The sequence below is a fragment of the Sesamum indicum genome, unplaced genomic scaffold (genome assembly GCF_000512975.1).
Source record: "Sesamum indicum cultivar Zhongzhi No. 13 unplaced genomic scaffold, S_indicum_v1.0 scaffold00126, whole genome shotgun sequence".
Classification (NCBI taxonomy): Eukaryota; Viridiplantae; Streptophyta; class Magnoliopsida; order Lamiales; family Pedaliaceae; genus Sesamum; species Sesamum indicum.
The window spans coordinates 489,400-509,586 of record NW_011628053.1 but is presented as its reverse complement, the minus strand read 5'-3'; the positions used below and the strand labels follow the sequence as shown (position 1 = coordinate 509,586).

At 34.3% G+C, this 20,187-nt stretch overlaps 1 pseudogene; it reads right to left on the bottom strand.

Moving 5' to 3' along the window:
- Window positions 1-18,978: 18,978 nt before the first annotated feature.
- Window positions 18,979-19,892, bottom strand: LOC105179183 (annotated as a pseudogene).
- Between the last annotated feature and the right edge of the window lie 295 nt (window positions 19,893-20,187).

The window sequence follows — 20,187 nt, the reverse complement described above, 5'->3', positions numbered from 1 at the left end:
TTTTCTATTCGACCAATGACTGTGACCACAGGTTTATAGAGCGTTAACGCATCTCCAAGTGCACAGCAGATACCTCTGTCACGTTTTGAGAGTGTACGGATCCTCTTCTTCGAACTCACCATCCTCGCTACATACTTTGAATGCACTAGACAAGGCTTAAGATGACCATGTCTGAGACACGATCCCCTATTGCACAAATTTAGTCGTCGCATGCACGTGACTACCGTGATTCCTTGAGTCTGAGGACTACTCCCGTACTATCGGAGCTGGGAGCTCAAGTCATACTGATCAAGCCTTCGATGCTTTAATATGATGATCCCCCCAAGCCAGCTCAGTCGGTTCAATACCTAGTCAATCCAGCGATTAAGATCGCATTGATGTCCCAGGTCTATCGCAGATGAAACACGAAACTCATCAAATGAATGTGACTCATAATGCAAGTCACCGTAGGACACTTTCTTGACCATTCTCAAGGTCCTCGATTTGTAATATTTATGACTGAACCCTAAATAGTTAGTTTGTTGACCGCCATCCAATACGCAGTTCAATTGTTGCACGGTTGTTCAAGGTGTTCTATAGGCTTTGTTATGATGTTTGAAAGAAATACAAACATAAGTGTAATGAGCAAAACAAAGAAAATGCCAATAGTGAATACTCATTTTAATCATTGAAAAAAAAATTACATAAAATCGAGTTATTGCCTGAATAGATTACAAGCATGCCAAAACAATTAGGTTTCGGGTCACCTATTCTAATAATCTTCCACTTGACCTAAAGTCAATAACCCATCTTATATAGATGCCGAGCATGGGCAATTTCCTAAATTGGCTTAATAAGTGGATCCGTTGTGTTTTCTGCTGAGCTGAATCGATCCATCCTAACGCCACCTCTGCTCACTATCTTGCTAAGCAGATGGTAGCATTTAAGAATATATTCGGAACGGTGATGAGATCTCAATTTCTTTGTGTGTGCTATTGCCCCGTTGTTATCGCAAAAGACAACTACGGGTTCAGTAGTTTTAGGTACCACACCCAACTCTTGGATATACTTTTTCATTGAACCGCTTCCTTAGCTGCTTTGGAAGCCAATATGTATTCAGCTTCCAAGATGGAATGCGTTGTGGTATCCTACTTGGTACTTTTTCCAAGCAACCACACCACCATTCAACTTGAATACAAAACCCAATTGAGACTTGGCATCATCATCGTCCGATTGGAAGATACCGTTGGTATAGCCTTCCAATATTAATTCTCTACTACTGTAAATCAAAATCACATCTTTAGTCCTTTTTAGGTATTTAAGCATTGTCTTGACTGTGCTCTAGTGCGCTTCCCTATTGCATGCCTGATATCTGTTCGTCACGCTCAAAGCGTACGCAACATCGGGCCTGGTGCACTGGACAACATACTCAATGCTTCGTGAAACATAAGGGATGTTCGACATTCTATTAAGTTCCTCATCAGTCTTGGGTGACTGCTTCTTGGACATCTTAATCCCATGCCACATTGGAAGGAATTATCGTTTTGAGTTCTGCATCTAGAATCTCTTCAAGATTTTCTGAATATACAAGGATTGCGTTAGTCCTAACATCCTTCTAGATTTATCCCTATAGATCTTGATGCCAAGAATGTAAGAGGATCACCTATATCCTTTATGGAGAACTGTGTGGAAAACCATGCTTTAATGTTGCCTAACATCTTAACACCATCTCTAATGAGTAAGATATTGTCTACATACGACACAAGGTACGCAACCGTGCTCCCACTGATCTTCTTGTATACACAACAATCAAATTCATTCTTGATTCAAACTTGTAACACCATCTCTAACCCCGTATGACTTCATTCAAACTTGTGTTCGAGCTTCGAAAAGCTTATTTGAGGCTGTAGATGGACATTTGGAGACGACAGACCTTCTATTCTTCTCTAAGGGAAGTGAAACCCTCTGACTTATCAATGTAGATCTCTTCCTCAATGAAACCGTTGAGAAATGCCATTTTCACGTCCATCTGCTATATTTTATAGTAAGACCATGCTGCTATGGCAAGCAAAATCCGAATGGATTTGGCCATGGCTACAGACGAATAGGTTTCCTCGAAATCAACCCCGTGTTGTTGAGTGTATGCTTTTCCACAAGCACAGCCTTGAAGGTTGTAACCTTTACGTCAGCTCCAAGCTTACGTTTGTAGACCTATTTGCACCCAACAGATTTAACACCTTTAGTGGGGTCTATGAGGGTTCAAAATTAATTTGAACCCATCGAGTCCATTTCGGATTTCATGGCCTCAAGCCACTTATCTGAATTGATGTCTGACATTGCTTCTCAGTACGTCCTTGAATCATTATCCATTTGACTGGTCGGTCCCAAGAATCCACACCTATTAGGTGGTCGCGATTCCCTGGTCGTCTTACGGAGGACTGGAGCACCATCAGTGGGAACTATAGGTTCAAATGATGTATTTCGTTCTACTGAGGTATCTGACTTGTTTCCTTATGTAGCACCTCATTGCATCCGCTATCCGCAGGAAAACCCTTTTTCAAGAACACTACGTTTTTTGGGATAAAAACCTTTTGCTCAAATGGATCATAGAAGTAGTATCTCGCAGTTTCTTTCAGATATCCGACAAACTTGCACAGACTAGACCTCCTTTCATGGATAGAACCATGTCCAATAGGTTCGATTCCTCTTTTCAGCCACGGCATTTAGTTGTGGTGTTGCAGGAGGAGTCCATTGATAGAGAATTTGATTCTCCTTTAAATAATCAATGAATTCACCACTTAAATACTCTCAGCCTCAGTCCGACCGAATGGCATTAATTTTACGACCAATTTGATTCTTGACTTCAAGTTTGTATTCCTTCAACCTTCCAAAGGCCTGAGACTTGTACCTCATTAGGTAAAAATAACCATATTGTGAGTGATCATTAATAAAGGTTATGAAGTATAAGAATCCTCCTCTAGCCGGAGTATTTAATGTTTCACAAACGTCTGTATAGATCAAATCCAAAAGTCCGTTGTCAAGCGCACTTTGTCCAACAAAAAAGCTTTTTGGTCATTTTTTCTTTTAGATAGGATTCGCAAGTTGGTAGGTTCTCCAAATTCTCTACCTCTAGACTCTTTGAGTCTACCAAGTTTCTCATCCTATCTTTTGGGATATGGCCTAACCTTCTATGACATAATTGTGCGTTTCATGATTATCTAACTTTCGTTTGTGTTGGGCAGTAATAATCCAATTAGACCGTTGGAGAATATAAAGACCATTTACCAATGTACCAAGAAGATGATAGTTATTATCAATAATCAAATAAAACCAATTTTATTGATTGCAAATTTATAACCATCATTGTCTAAAATAATATCTTGATCATGCTCGGTACATAATAACAGTCTTTTAATTTGATCCAAATATGATCACTAATAACTAACTGGAAAGATCCTATGGCTTATTCGCTGCGACAGCCTTCCCATCACCTAACCTTAGATCATCTCATCCTTACTTAGCTTTCTACTTCTTTCCAACACTTGCAAGTTATTGTAGATGTGAACTCCACAGTCGGTATCCAATACCCAAGAAGCAGAATTAGTTAGCATAGTCACTTCAATCACAAGTGTACCTAGGTTGGAGAGGAGTTGTGGGCACTCCCTCTTCTAATGCTCCTTTTCTTGGCAATGAATGCAGATATCATTTGCTTTCGACTGTTGGGAACTGCCAACCTTCCCTTTCCCTTTGCTCAAAGTGCTAGCAATGACTCGAATGGCTTTTCCCTTACCCTTGTTCCTCTTTCAGGGTCCGGCCCTCTTGCCTTTCGCTTTAGAGATTGAAATCTCTCCTACCAATACGGTCGGCGTAGATTTTGTGGGTCATCGCCTTGTATTGTACCAACATATTAATTAATTGAGGAATAGGTTCTCAAGTCCATTCGTATTGTAGTTAATAATAAATGGGTCGTAGAACGGAGGAAATGACTGAAGAATCACTTCAATGTACGTGTCATTGTGAAGCCCAACTTTAGGGTTTTCGAGCTTCTCCATTAGGGATAGCATCTTAACCCCATGACTTTTTACAGACGAACCTTCAGCCATTTTTGTCCCTAAGAAGACTTTCGTGGCAGCATATCTAATATGTCTATTAGGAAGTGCATAAACTTCTTTCATGTGGGGCATTATCGAGGGAACATCATCCAGCCTATCATATTGCTTTTGGATGTCATTGGACATTGAAGCTAATATGATACTACGGATCTTGTGGTTATCCTCAAGCCACTTCTTCAATGTGACACATTCTTTAGGCGAGGACCCTTCCAGTAAGGCCGTTGGGAATGACTTGTCCAAAACATAGCCCTGGTTTTTAAAATTTAGGACAATCCTTAGATTTTACAGCCAGTCGTTGCAGTTAGTGCCATTGAATTTATTAGCCTCTATTATCATGGCTAAAAATGATTCTTAGATATTTTCTAGACAATAGAAAATTAAAGAGAAATGAACAAATGATTGTAATATTATGATTAAGCTTAAAGACTTGATCACTTGTGTTTAACTCTCCCACTATTTATATAAAAGCCCACCAGTCTCTAGTGAGTTTGGGATCCACAAGCGAATTTTTCATACCCTGCTTTTACGATTCACATGGCAAAAAACTCGTGGGAGGTATCCAGTAACATTCTCATCCCATCAGATCCCCAAGATCTTTTCCAACACCTTTTTCACATGATTCCGAGGACTCCAAGCGAATCATGTTACTCGATGTTAGGCCTAATCCATAAACCAAATCACATTTCATTAGTCGCCCCCCATGACTCGTGAGATAGGGAAATGGTGAACATATTCCTTTGTTCACAACAATGGTGCAGCTTTTCTCTATTCCAAATGTACCACGACTCGTGAGACCACACTTCAGATCGGTAGCTTCCTCACCACATTGCTGTGGATGGAAGGCTGGGACAGATCAAAACCATTTTGATCTGAGTCCATTATGGGCCTAATAATCAACTTGATCGAACCAAGTGAGAGTTATTTTGAGTTTAGACCGAGACCTCATCATATATAAATATTGCATGCATAAATATAAAGCATTAAATAAACGCATCGCTTGTAATGAACCTAGCATACCGTTATTGGATGATCCAAGCGCAACCTACGTGACCCACTAAGCCCGCAGTGAGTCTATGGTCTATCTAATGTGGTTCTATGCTATTACAAAGTAATATTACCATTCAACATATAGATGGGCTTTGTGATATCTCCATGGGCCGCCTTCTCCGTGGGCCTCTTCCTTCATGGGCCTTCTTCTCTGTAGGCTTGCTGGAAATGAAAAAATATCTCCAAAGGTCCTATACTACTCTCGTTACAATTTGAATAAGAAACCCTGAAGAAAAGTTGGGGGAGAGTACATTCGGAGGAAGATACCAAGCCTTGATCGAAAAGAAATATCTCCAAAGGCTAAAATCGAAAAGGGAGGAGAAAATAAAAAGAAATACATGCAGTCTAGGGCTCCGTGATCACCCCTTCACATTCATTGTAGCACAGAATAACAATTAATCATTCTAGACAAGAAAATGAATATCCCAAAAATGTTGTGATATGCAATATCACGACAAATAATTATATGTAGAAAACAATAAGTTTAAGATTTGCAACTCATATGGATGATTAAGCCTTGTGCATCCAATACACGCAATTAAACCAAATTAATTAAAACAATTTAATTCTAGAAAAATTCCAATTTTCTCCAAAATTAAATCAGCAACAATAAATATTTGTCAAAAAATGTGCAAAAATTGGAAAATTCAATTTTCCGCAAAAATGGCGAAAAACAGCCAAGCCGTCAGTCGTCAGCAGCAGCAACAGCGCAGCGACCACACAGCCGCTCATACGGGCGATGGCTTCCCCGGTCAGTTGTTCAGTGCTACAATACCATTTGTTTTTCACACATTAAACTGAAATTAAAATAAGTATTTTATTAGAAAATCCAATTTTCATAAAATACTTAAATCATCCAAATTGCAAAAATTAAATAAATTAATTTTCTCATATAATTATCAAAGAATAAGTATAAAATATATCATGCTTCAAAAGCAATAAAGAACACATTTTCATGCTTATTCACAAAATACGACAGCACCTACATCGTAATCAGGCTCTGATATAACTTGGAAGGACAGAGTCCTTCCCTCTATCGTCTCTCAGCCTTAGTCGAGGGCATGGAAAGTGCGGATTTTCATTTTGGACTAGACATCTATGCTTAATATTTGAGATCGTGTTACGCCAAGTTTCGTGACATAGGAACCTCCTTTTTCTATTCGATCAACGACTCTGGCCAGAGATTCATAAGGCGTGAATGCATCTCAAAGTGCATAGTAGATACCTCTGTCACATACAGATAGGGGACGAATCCTCTTCTTGGAACTCACCGTATTCACTACATACTTAGTCAGCACTGGATATGACTTATGATGATCATGTTTGTGGCACAATCACCTCTCGCACAGATCCAAGATACAGTCATCATATGTACGTGACTGCTGTGATTCCTCAAGTTTGAGGACTAGTTTCGTACTATAAGAGCTGGGGACTCAAGTATACCGATCAAGTCTCTAAGGCTTCCATATGACGATCCCCACGAGTCAGTTCAGTCAATTGACCACCTTGTCAACTAATCTACTAAAATTGCATAGACGTCTAACGTCTGTAGCCGATGAAATGCAGCAATCATCCAATAAATGCAATACTCAATGCAAGTCTCTATAGGACTCTTGATACCCAGTCTCGAGGTCATCGACTTGGAACATTTCAAACCAACCCTCAAAAGTTAGTTTCATAGCCTCCATCCAATGCGCAACCCAACTACATGGGTCATTGAGTGGTCTGTGGACATCTATTGTGACATCAAAGTAGTGCTTAACGTAATATGACAAGCATAACAGACACATGTGCCAAAGTTGAATACTTACCATATTCGTCGGGACAATATTGATTTAATAAAGATTATAAGAATGGTTCTCCAAACCGCCAATCTAATTGACTTTTGGTCACCTATTCCAACAATTCAATTACTAATAAATTGATTAATAATGTAAGTATGGTTTCATCCACTACATGCTAATACGTTTCAGTATAATTAATTTTAGGCCTTTGGATAAAGTCTTGGGCCACAAGTATAGCTTTGTACCTTACAAGTTCAGTTCATTCATTTCTCTTTTGTACAAATAACCACTTATTACTAACTGGCTGAACACATATTGGTGCTGGAGTAATAGGTCCAAATACTTCTCGCTTAATTTCAATTTTTTCAATCATTTAAGTGTTAGCGTTCCTCCATAGTTTTAGGATCCTTTTTATTTTCATCTATGATTTCGGCGGCTACAAAATAGGCAAAAATCTCATTTATTTCAATTTCTATTCGATGGTAAATTGCATTTTTGGTCTAAAAGTGGACTTGTTTCCAATTTTGGTCCCATACTGTAGATGATTCGCATATTGCATCCTATATGTATTTTCTGTTCCAATTTCGAGACACAAGAGGAGCAGTTGTTAAGTTGCTAACGGCGGATGCGTTTTCATTAGGTGGGTGCAAATTTGAAGGGAAAATGTAATATTAAATGAAAGGGACAAAGATTATTTTAGTCCATTAAGGGGTATTTCTTTTTTTACTATATGAAAAGTATGATTCAATATTCTAAAATTCATTCATTAATTATTAAATACTTGTGATTCATGAAAACCTAAATATAAGTGATTTGTTTTTATTGAAAACAGTGTATTAAATTATCGATATATATAGATAAATAATTTCAAATTAAAACATACATTAAATAAAAATTACTAAACGCAAGAAACTACTGTAAAAATAGACCAAATAACCATATTTATAGAACTCAAACCGATGACCTATTGGTTGTAAGATGTAACCACGCAATTTGAACAAGATCTAAACTTCCAATTTAATTTAGAACTTCAAACATTTCATGAGAATTTTTTTTTCTAGTTATTATGTGCTGCACCAATAAGTTTTAGACAAATTTATCAATCTATATATATATCTACATATCTATAAAATTATGAATCTCATAAAAAGTTTTTTCTTTTTTTGGTTGGACTAAATTAACCTTAAAAATATTTATTTTTTAAGGATACAAATGTAAAATAATATACTTATTATTTCTTATTAACTCCTCTAGACATTACACTTATACTCTTATTAATTACTTCTTACATTATTCACATTTATTCCTAATAATTACTTTTCACATTATACTTATTTAATCATATAATTTTTTTGTATATTATATTCATAGTATATCGCATTACTAGGTTTTCCCCTATCATATAACATCTATAAAAATCACAAAAATTGAAATGATTTAATGTTGAAAATTTAACTAGCATACATATAAATGAGAATTAGTTAAATCACTTAACATATCAAAATAGGTTAGATGACGAATGAAAATCAATTAAATGAATTGTCATGTAAGATAACAATTTGAAGAGTAACATACAAATGCTAAAAAAATAATGAGAATAAATTAAATCACTTATTATGTAAAGTGAATACTTTTTGTTGTAAGATAGATTAAAATGTAAATTGGGATTTGACATGTAATTACTATGTATGTTATAGAATATATTTATTATCTTTAAGATAATAGAATAAAATATAAGTGTACAAGTTTTGATCTTTTCATAATGTACGATGGAAATTGTCGATCCTTGTAAAACAATATTAAAATGTGTAAATGCTATTCTTAAACCATCACCACATATATCCATTTTCAAAAAGAAAAAGTAGAAAAAAATGGCATAAAACCATAGATAAACACTGTCTATACAAGGTTTCCTTGATTGCTGCTAGAGTACAAGGTTAGATATATCAAAAGTAGAAAATATTTTTTCTAATATTTGTTCATTGTCAAATGCAGTTTGGCAACAAGGACCCACAATAGATAGTTTATTGCAGAAATATCAAGAGCACTGAAATCCAATTTTGTGAGATTGGCCATTAAGCTACAACAAGTTAATATGCACTTTTAGCATAAAATTCAACATATACATTTAAGTAGAATCAAATGTATTGCACATTATAAAGTAAAAGTGACATAAAAATATTACTAGCAATAAGGAACATATAAGTTACCATGTAATTAAATTGAATTATTATGACATGCATACATGGAATTAAATATATTTAAGTTTGGCTTAAATCTTAAAATGTTACAAAAACTGGAAATTAAATGGTATTCATGTCAATTTGTTTTGTCAGTAAGTAAATTTTATTGCATATAAATATGCTAGGAAACATTCAAAATAGACATATGAAAAAAAAATATATAGGTAAAGTAAATTAATTAAATTAACTTCAAGTTAGTCATATTTTAATTATAATATCTATAATATGGTATCAAAGAAATTATAATGGATCAATTAAATAAATAAAGAAGCTTTAGGCTTCTTGATTAAGCCATTACCTCAAAATACTTCAAGTGGTGAGAGAATCAAATATTATAGTTATCATCGCTACAGGGATAATATTGAAAATGATTGGTATAAAATAGTTTACATACTACTAGAGGTAATGTAACTCATTACTTACTTCAGAAAGCAATGGAATTTTATAAAACAAGTCCACTTCGGGCGATGAAATAAAGAAATGTGTGTTTACTCTGGAGGCAATATCAATTAACATAGAACTTTTTATTTATATATGTCCACTTCAGGAGACATTGAAATGTATAAAAACATGATTATTAATATGTCATTATTAAATAAACAAGAATAAAAATAACTACGATATTGTAGAGGTAAACCAATAAAGAATAAAAATAATACAACGAAAAATAACATTCTATCTTGATTGAGCATAAAGTCTTGTTGATAACGTGTTATAAACTTAGAAAAATTTTAAGTTTTTTAGGCTATTACTTCTAATAGTATATAAGAAAACAATATATGTATTCTCTCCAAATCTCTTTTCGTCTAATTCTTCGAAAAGATTTTGTACAAATGAATTACATATGGTATTTGTAAACCACGAAAATTGTGGTTACAAACTATACTACTAACGAATATAATTACAAAACATCATGGGGGATACAAAAGGTTATAAGAGTTAGGGCAAATTATATTTTTCCATCCAAGCTATGCTCGTTTTTACTTTCGCCATTGAATTTTTTTTTTTTTGTATTAACTTACCATTACAATTTTGCAAAATTTGCAATTTTCCATATATGATTGTCTTTTTCTTGATTTTTTGTCCGAAAAACCATCACATGTTGTGCATATGTGAAAAATATCATATTACATAACCTTTAAACATCACATGTGTACTGCATGTGATGTTTTATTTGACAAAAAAATTGGTTGAAAAATAGGTATAAATGATTAAAGGTAAAATGTTGTAAAGTTGAGATGGTAAGTTAAAACAAAAACAATAACAATTTAAATGCCAATATATAAATATGCTCATAGTTCGGATGGAAAAGTATAAGTAACACTAAACATTACGAGAGAATACTAAGAAATCTATGCATTCAAATTACATGTACAATAGAAGGTGATTTCATTGAAGATAAATGACTACAATTATATCTCTCCAGCTTGTGTTGTTTTATTTAGTAGTACTTTTTTAATTTTCTAACCATTAATTTCTTAACCATTTTTTATGAAAACAAGTTATTAATTAAAAGAAGTAATTTGATAATTTTAAATTAAAAACAATCTAAGTATAAGGAACTACAAAAGTAAAAACAATTCAATAATACGTAATTTAGTGAATTTGAAATTAGTTATGTTATATATAGTTTCATATTAGATAACTATATTAACTACTTATATGCTAACATATCTTAAAACATTATTCATTAATATTGAGTACCAACTTTATAAATTCAAATTTTAAACAATTTATGTGCATTTCATATACGTATATAGAAAATGTGCATACATTACAACGGATTTATAGTACTCTTTTTCTAAATAAGAAGTTGAAAATATTATAAAATAGTTGAACATATCGAAATATTAGTTAAAAATTCAATAAATTAATTTTTTAAAAGTCTCAATGATCGAGCATCAAAATATAAAAAAATTAATTTCAATTTGCCCTTCTTTTAACATCTTCAATAAAAGAAGAAAAGAGTAGAATGTCTATATTTTCACTGCATTATCAATTTTATTACAATCATGAATCAGTAAAGTTTAATTGTTCCTTTCTGGAAATAAAAAGAATAAAGAAAAGCTAAGGAAGAAAGATGATATATGCATCTTTCTCTCTACTTCGTTATATCTTTTAAGCTGTTTAGTTTAATTTTTTTCTTATCAAAGACTGGTCAACTGTGGCCCTTTCAGGAAGAATTTCATCGAGTACGAATCATATTCTCATTTTTCAATATTCAAGAACTCCACTAAATACTTCTCGATCCAATCAAAGGGTGATCAGTTTGGTTCATCACTACGAGTCTAATTCTTTGAACCTCATCAAACAGAATTAGACTTGTGAACCCCATACTGATTTTGTGTGTTTTGGTGACTTACAAATATCACACTACATCCAATCCAATGTGCAACTGATAATCTCATTTTGACCTACAAAATAGCTTTTGGGGTCTTTCTCCTTCTTAGAAAAGGTTTTGAAAGCTAATGGATCCAAATTACCTATTTCTAATGCTCTTTGAGTCCATCACTCTTTCTCATCCTTAACTAGAAGAGATTATCCAACCAGAATGGTAAGTTCATTCTTGATTATCATTTTATTCTTTATTTCAGTATGCATAATCCAATCATAAGATAATATAAATTTTATGTTTTACCCAATAGACATGAATCCCATTTAATGTTACATAAAAGACTTTACTGATTAAAATACGTAATCAAAATTGTCCAACAATAATTGAAATCACTATTTCAATCATGCTAGGTCACATAAACATTATACTAATATGATCACCACTAAGCATAACTAAGTCCCTAGTCTTTACAATAGCAGCCCCTCTATCTCTAAGCCGTAGGATCATCTTGTTTCAACTTTTCTTTTCCTCTTCATCACTTGTCTCATAGATTATGAATTCAGTGGTATCCAATACCATGGGTAGAATGGAGATTATGTTAATACTCAATTAAAGATTTTACCTTCATCGGAGAGGAGCTCAGGACAGTCCCTCTTCTAATAGCCCTTCACTCAGTAATAAGTGAAAACATCATTCGTAATCCTTGACTGACAAACAATCTTCCTTTTTCCTTTACCCCCGCCTGATAGCATAACATGATCACTTGAAATTGTAGAAGCACTAGAAGAACTCTCATCACTCTTCCTCTTCCCCCCTTTGCCACCCTAGCACATAACTTTAAAGGTTGAAGCCTCTCCCACTAGTACCGCCAGATGCAGATTTGTCAATCGTTGCCTCGTACTGGACCAATATATTAATCAACTCATGAAGGTTTTTCTCAATTACATTCATGTTATAGTTGATAATAAAATGATGGAAAAGGGGAGGTAGTGATTGTAAGTTCACGTTCATTCTCCAAATCAGCCAGGAGGTCTTTCAACTTTCCTACTTGGGATACGATCATCACTTGATGCTTTCGTATGGACGATCCCTCAACTATTGTGCATCACCTTTTCCACGTGATTCAGAGGATTCCAAGCGAATCACGTTGCTTGATGTTAGACCCAACTCATCAACCAAATCATAGGGCAGACTACCACCGCCCCACGACTCATGAGATTGAGAAATAGGTGTGTATTAACTTCGTTCACAATAATAATGCAACTTCATTTCAATCCAAATGTGCCATGACTCATGAGACCACGTATGGGTTAAATAAACTTCCTCACTATATTATCGTGGATGGAAGACATGTAATAACAATCCTTTGTTTATTTCCATTATGGGTCTAATATTTTAACTTGGTCCGACCAAGTGAGGGTTATTTGTTATTTATATGACCGAGACCTGATCACATTTAATATTTTTTATGCATAATATTCTAAACATTAAAAGCATTAATCAAAATGCATGACACGCAAAAATAAAAGTTTAGCACGCCACTATTGGATAATCACAAGCCCAATAGCCTATGCGATATACTAAACTCATAGTAGAGCCATGGACAATCTAGGGTAGGCCCGTTAACATACTATGGGCTTTGTAATCTCTCTTTATTTCTTCATCTCCTTCATGGGTTTCGACCTTTGGGCCTCTTTTCCATGGGCCAACCGATGGATTTCTCCATAATCCTCCATCGTTAGAGCTAAACCTCCCTAACTATTACACTTATTATACAACTAAAAAGAAACCCCAAACAGAAGTTGCGGGAGTTATATAAATAGGGAGAAAACATGCCTTAAATAATTAGGCTAATAATAGAGAGATAAGAAAATAAGTGGCACGCATGCCACAACCCAACAGAAAATAAACCATCCAATGGGTTTTGTGATCATTCATGTTAATCCAATTAATAGAACAACACATTTATTTTCAAAATAAACATGCACAAAAAAATATAACACAAACCATGCATTATAATAATGATATCTAATATCATATATTAATCACATACACAATCCAAGGGCTTCTATATTAAAAATAATGCAACTTAATTATAGAATGAAGTTTTTTGTTTTTTTTTTCTGCATTTCCAAGAATCAATTATATTTTAGATATTCCAAAATTTAAGAAAAATTCTCAAGCCCAAAATTAAATGCAAAATTATAATATCTAAAACCCTAGATTTAGATATGCAATTAAAATAAAAATCATGCTTCCAAAGTCGATTAAAACATGTTATCATGTAAATCCACATTAAACATGTTAGATTCTAGGCCTATACACCGAACCGGGCTCTGATAACACTTGAAGTGAACGGATGAGCCCAGAAACCGCGGCGGAAGCTCAAAAAATCAAAAATAGTGATTTAACATACAATTAAATCTTGATCAATGGTGTACCCGTGATCTTTTCTTTGACCTTCAGTGCTAAAATAAAACAAAGAAGGCCAATAATTACGAGAAAAATAAATAAGAGGGATGAAAATACTAAATGAGATTTTTTCCATTGTTGTTTTTTTTTGTTCGACTACAATCGTGGATTCCTCATTCTGTATCGTTCACAGTGAGATCTCGATCTAGAGAGCCTCCAAAGACTAACACACCACCACTAAAGGATGTGGATATTTGAGCTAGCAAAAAAACTCCACACATGTGCAAAGAATCAATAACGTTATTGTTGAACATTTGATCCTTTGTTCCTCTTTGGATCTCTAAGATCTTAAGAGGGTTTTTGGAGAGGAAATAGGAGAGAAATTTCATGAGTATATTTTTGCAGCAGCTGCTGGTCGGTTGTGAGTATTTTAGAGGCTTTATATGTGACCTAGTGACAAGATACCAAGGAGCCTTAACCTAGCAAGCCTCCTTAAACCATCTAATACGACTATGCCACACCACACCCAAGGAGGAGTTTTGACTCCTTAACCTAGCCATGGTCTAACAAAGGACTTGGTTTGACTCCTTAATTAAAATAAATCAAGCCCATGTTTAATGGACATTGTATCAAACATAATTTAATTTATAAGTCTAATATTTAAATATACTTTAATCCAATTAATTTTAATAGCTAACTTGAAATTCTAATTAATCCAATTAATTAAACTAAAGTCATCCATCGAATGGATTGGTCTAATTAAATGATCCAATCAGTTATTGTCTTGAAGATTTAATTTAATTCAATTAAAGTAATCCGACTCTTCTAGAATTAATTCCAAATTAATTCCAACCCTTTATAGTGGTAGGGTGTGACTCTTTAAGTTCACCCTCAGCTAGACTTGGGCGTGTGCGACCAACAAAATTAATTAAATCTAATTTAATTAATTATTTTGGATTATCCCATAATCGAAAATAGCTCATTACAATGAGTGGTCCTGTAGCAATGGTCCATGGTACTAGAAACTGGGTGAATAGCGGCATGAACATATAGGCTCTGAACCTGTACAAGTACGGTCCTACTTTTAACCGTCTCCTGATCTTAGAATTGGGCATGGAATTAGGCATCGGTTCCCATCTTTGACTAGGCAACAATGCTTAATACTCGAGACGCATTTACTCTACTAATCTGATATTAAAAACCTATCCCTGATCGACTAATCATTTTGGCTAAATACTTTTATAGTCTAAACCATTTTAGAGCGCTTAGAAGAACTCACTGACATATACTAACAGGGGACAGATACTCTAGATATCCACCGTCCTTGCTACATACTCGGAATGCACTGGATAAGGCTTATGACGATCATGTCGCACGACACAATCACCACTCGCCATATCCAAGATACAGTCTTCATATGCACGTGACTGGCATGATTACTCAAGTCCGATGATTAATCGTGTACTATCAGAACCAAAAAATCCCAGCCATACCGATCAAGCCTTAATAGTTTTTTATGACGATTCCCGGAAGTTAGTTTAGTCAGTCGAGTACTTTTCCATCTAATCCACTAAAACAACAATGGAAACCTATGTCTCCTGCCAACGAAACACAAATGCAATACTTAGTGCAAGTCTCTATAGGACTTTGATACCCTGTTTTCAGGTTCTCGACTTGGAACGTATCAAGCCGGGACCCATATGAGTTGGTTTCATAGTTGCCAAATCTATGCGTACCCCAACTCCACGAGTTTCACCTTTTGATGTGTGGTCATTTGGTTATGACATTGAAAACTCCGTTCAATATCAATGGTAAACACAATAAAACCCCGTTCATGAACTCTTACCATATTCATCAATCTAATATTATTCGATAAAGATTGAAGAATGACTAACAGCCAATCTAACTGGCTTTTTGTCATTCATTCCAACAATCTCATGGCTCGTTTGGAATGCAATTGATTCATGTATTTGGACATTTTGTGGTCCATGATTAATATGAAAGTAAGTAAGTTGCAGTATTCATCCGGCGATGATACTGATTGCATCCATTTATTTTATTTTATTTTGTTTTAGTATTGTAATAACGCTATTGTATGTAGTAGTAAATCAGTTTCCTGAATTTTTTAACATGAATTCTTCATTATATGTTACAGGAATTAATTACACAACTTATTCCTCATTAATATTCAAGGATATAGCAATGATTAATACACTTTTATTGATACCACAAATGTTAACATACGATTACAATTTGTGTTAGTCGTCTTATATTAATATATTCGCATTATACATTCATTCATAAATCTCAAATGCAATCGCGAACAATTTGATTTAATTTATCCCTATGCACATCAACAAGAAATATATATAATCCTATTTTGCGACTAGTTAAAACTTGCCGATACATTTAGTATGATCAACAAACTTAATTAATACTCACTTCCATATGAGTATGATCAACGAAGGTGTAATCCGTACTCAAACTAAATTAATACTTACTTCCATATGATGCTTCTACATATGTACGAACAAAATTTATTATCTCTACTTATACCAATTAAACTAGTGTTTGAGCAGTTAGTATAAATTACTAAAATTATCAAAATTATAAATTTTGGTCATTCATATGTAGAAGCATCATATGGAAGTAAGTACAAATTTAGTTTGAGTACGGATTACCTCTTTCGTTGATAATATCCATATGGAAGTGAGTATTAATTTAGTTTGAGTAGTGTAGAGTGGAAATCACTAGAACATCATATCCAACTATTACAAAAATTGGAGTACGAAACTCCTTAAGATTATTGCAGGCCAATATACAACTTAAATAATAATAACAAATGAAAGAAATAATGATATAATTAAATCAACAGTATAGTGATTAACTAGCTCAGAGTAGCCAGATCCAACATCTCGATAAAGGAATATGGTCACAAGGCACTGTTTCCACAATGAATCGACTCACAGTAACTCTACAAACCCAGAACCCGACCACAACCCCGATCACTCAGATCTCAGTATCACACGGTCACAAAGACCCCAACTCAATATTTCAAAATGAACTTTGGTCAATGGTAAAGGAGATAAACAACTTTTATTCATGTTTTAGCCGAAAGGGAGAATCCCCTATTTAAAGGGGTGAAAACTGTGGTAGAGAAGGAAAACCTTGGTGGTTTTCCTAAACCTATTAGATTGGTTTAGGAAAGTCGCCATGGCTCACGAAAAAGAGAAGGAAGAAATTCATAGAGAGGATTTGGAGAGAAGAGGAAGTAGACGGCGCAGAAAAAATAGAGAAGAGGAAAATTGAGATTTAGGGTTATGAATGTGATATAAGTAGGTAGACAGAATTGATTGGGTTACCGGGTCGGTTGTGGGCTACCAAGTGGGTCAGGTAATTGGGCTGCCAAGGTCAGCCTTTTAATAAGTCATTGGACTACAAATTATAACAAGTAGGGATTACATCGATCGTACTAGATGTATCGGCAAGTTTTAAGTAGTTGCAAATAGGATTATATATATTTCTGGTTGATCATGTTAATCGCACGGACATGAGTTTTGATTGGTATAAAAAGGATTACATATATATTTCGTTGATCAAAGCATTGACTATTCATTCTTTCATACTAATTGTAGCACCATGAATTTTAACTCAATGTATCAGTAGGACTACATAATTTTGTTGATCATACTAATTGTTCATATGCAGGAAGGTACATATATATTTTGTTAGTAAAAGCATCACATAATGCTTGTACCCTAATTGTACGGACATTGATTTTAGACTGAATCAACATAATAACTTCTTTGGTAGACCACAGTAATTGCACGTACATGATTTTTCACTTGATTATCATAAAAAATACATGGAACATGAATTTTTACTTGGTATAAATAGGATCATATAAGACTATATTATACTTTTTTTATACAAACATCATTAATATATTCACATTTACAATTAAGAGAATTTGGAACTATTCTTGATCATATTAATTGTACTGAAATGAGCTTTAAATTGATATGAGTAGGATTATATTTCAAAAATAATTCTATAAAAAAAGTTTAATTTGGTAATTAGGACTAAATATTTCGTTGATGGAAGCACCATAAATGTACGGATATGAGTTTTATTAACTTAGATAAATGTTACAAGAGTCAAACACACATCTTATTCCTTGTTCATATTCAAGAATATAGCGATGATTAATACGCTTCTATAGATATCATAAATGTTAACATGCGATCACAATTCGTGCTCTTTGTCTTATACTAATATATTCGTATTACACATTTATTCATCAACCTCAAATGCAATCGCAAATAATTTGATTTAATTTTCAACTTTATTCAAGAACACCGGATGTATATGTGTATATATACATCCACCTACACACCCATAGTATTTTTACATATATTTTATTGAAAACACTAATTATTTTAGTAATTTTAATTTTACTAATTTTATAATTTTGATAATTTTAGTCTTGAAAAAACTAATTTTCATAATTTGTATAGGACAAAAAAAGACACCCCCTCATAAATTACAAGACATAAACTCTATTTTTATACGTATACAAATAAGTAGGATTTAATATTTTAATGTTCACACTAACTGCTCGAACACTAGTTTAATTGGAATAAGTAGAGATAATAAATTTTGGTCATACATATGTAGAAGCATCATATGGAAGTAAGTATTAATTTAGTTTGAGTACAGATTATATCCTTCGTTGATCATACTCATATGGAAGTGAGTATTAATTTAGTTTGAGTAGGGATTACATCTTTCATTGATCGTACTAAATGATTCGACAAGTTTTAACTAGATGCAAATAGGATTATATGTATATCTTGTAGATAATGCTAATCAAACGGACATGATTTTAAATTGGTATAAATTGGATTACATATATATTTTGCTGATCAAAGTATTGAATATTAATGCTTTCACACTAATTGTATCGCCATAAATTTTAAGTCAGTATATTAGTTGGACTACAAAATTTTGTTGATCATACTAATTGTTCATATGCACGAAGGTACATAATTGATTATACTAATTGTTCATATGCAGTCGATTTCGGATCTATGTTTTCTTTGCAAATGAAACGAAGTCGATTTCGGATCTATGTTTTCTTTGCAAATGAAACGAGCCACAATGTTCGTACTAGACTCCAGCACCACTTTCTCCCATGCTTCATTGGCATCTCCACCACGTCGAAGGAATACCTCTGTGGCGTTCAACCGATGGATTTTCCACCCGAATTCCTCCCTCATCCTCAAAATCTTTTCAACTTGACGGCAAGCTAATTTGCAAGTGTTTATCTTAATTTCATCAATAGCTGCCTTAAATAGCTTAGCCCTAATTTCACCATCGGCAAGACCCTCACTCCTAAAGAACTCATCCATCTCGGCGACCCCAATGGCACGCCTAATCCCATAATCGTAGTCACGAATTTTGGGATAAAAAAATGCCTTACCTTCCTCCACCAACCCCTATCCACCATCTGATCAACCCTGTTCGACACGTACGAATGCAAGACCGGGATCGCCACGTCCATCCACAGAAAGCAACACTCGTACTTGGAGAGAAACTCAGTGTTGTCATTGAAAAGTGCCTGTATGAAGGAATTAGACCCTCCAGCAATGATTGGCAACCGATTCTTTTGAACGATGGCATCGGCAGCCAGCAATGCCTGATCCACAAAATCATGTACAATGAAATCCGCCTCGGGATCAATGATTCCGAGCAAATGGTGTGGCACACTGTGGTATTCCTCATTGCTCACCTTATTTGTTACTACGTCTAGGCCCTTGTAGAATTGAATTTTGTCCGAGTTGATGACCTCTGCCCCTAAACGGGTGGCCAGGTCTATCGCCAGGCGCGATTTGCCTGTGCCAATTGCACCCAGTACCACCACCACCTTATCCTTCCCGTGTTGTTTGTTCATCATGCCCCTAACTAAAAAGTTCGTCATGCTGGATTGTGCTGGCTTTCAGGAGGAGATTGACATTCTAATTGGTATTTATTTTTACTTTTTTTAACACCTGTCAATTTCATCACACAAATTAAAAGGAAAAAGAAAATGGCCACGTGTTAGAATTCTCTCAAACAAAACAAACAAAATATGTGCCAAATACAATCTACTATTTTAGAATATATATCTATCATAGAGAGACAAGCCCTTTTCAATTCTTGGATTAATTTCTCTTCTTCAAAAGGATTTGTTTGAAGAAAAACTTCAAACATTTGTGGGCTCTAGAGAGAATCAC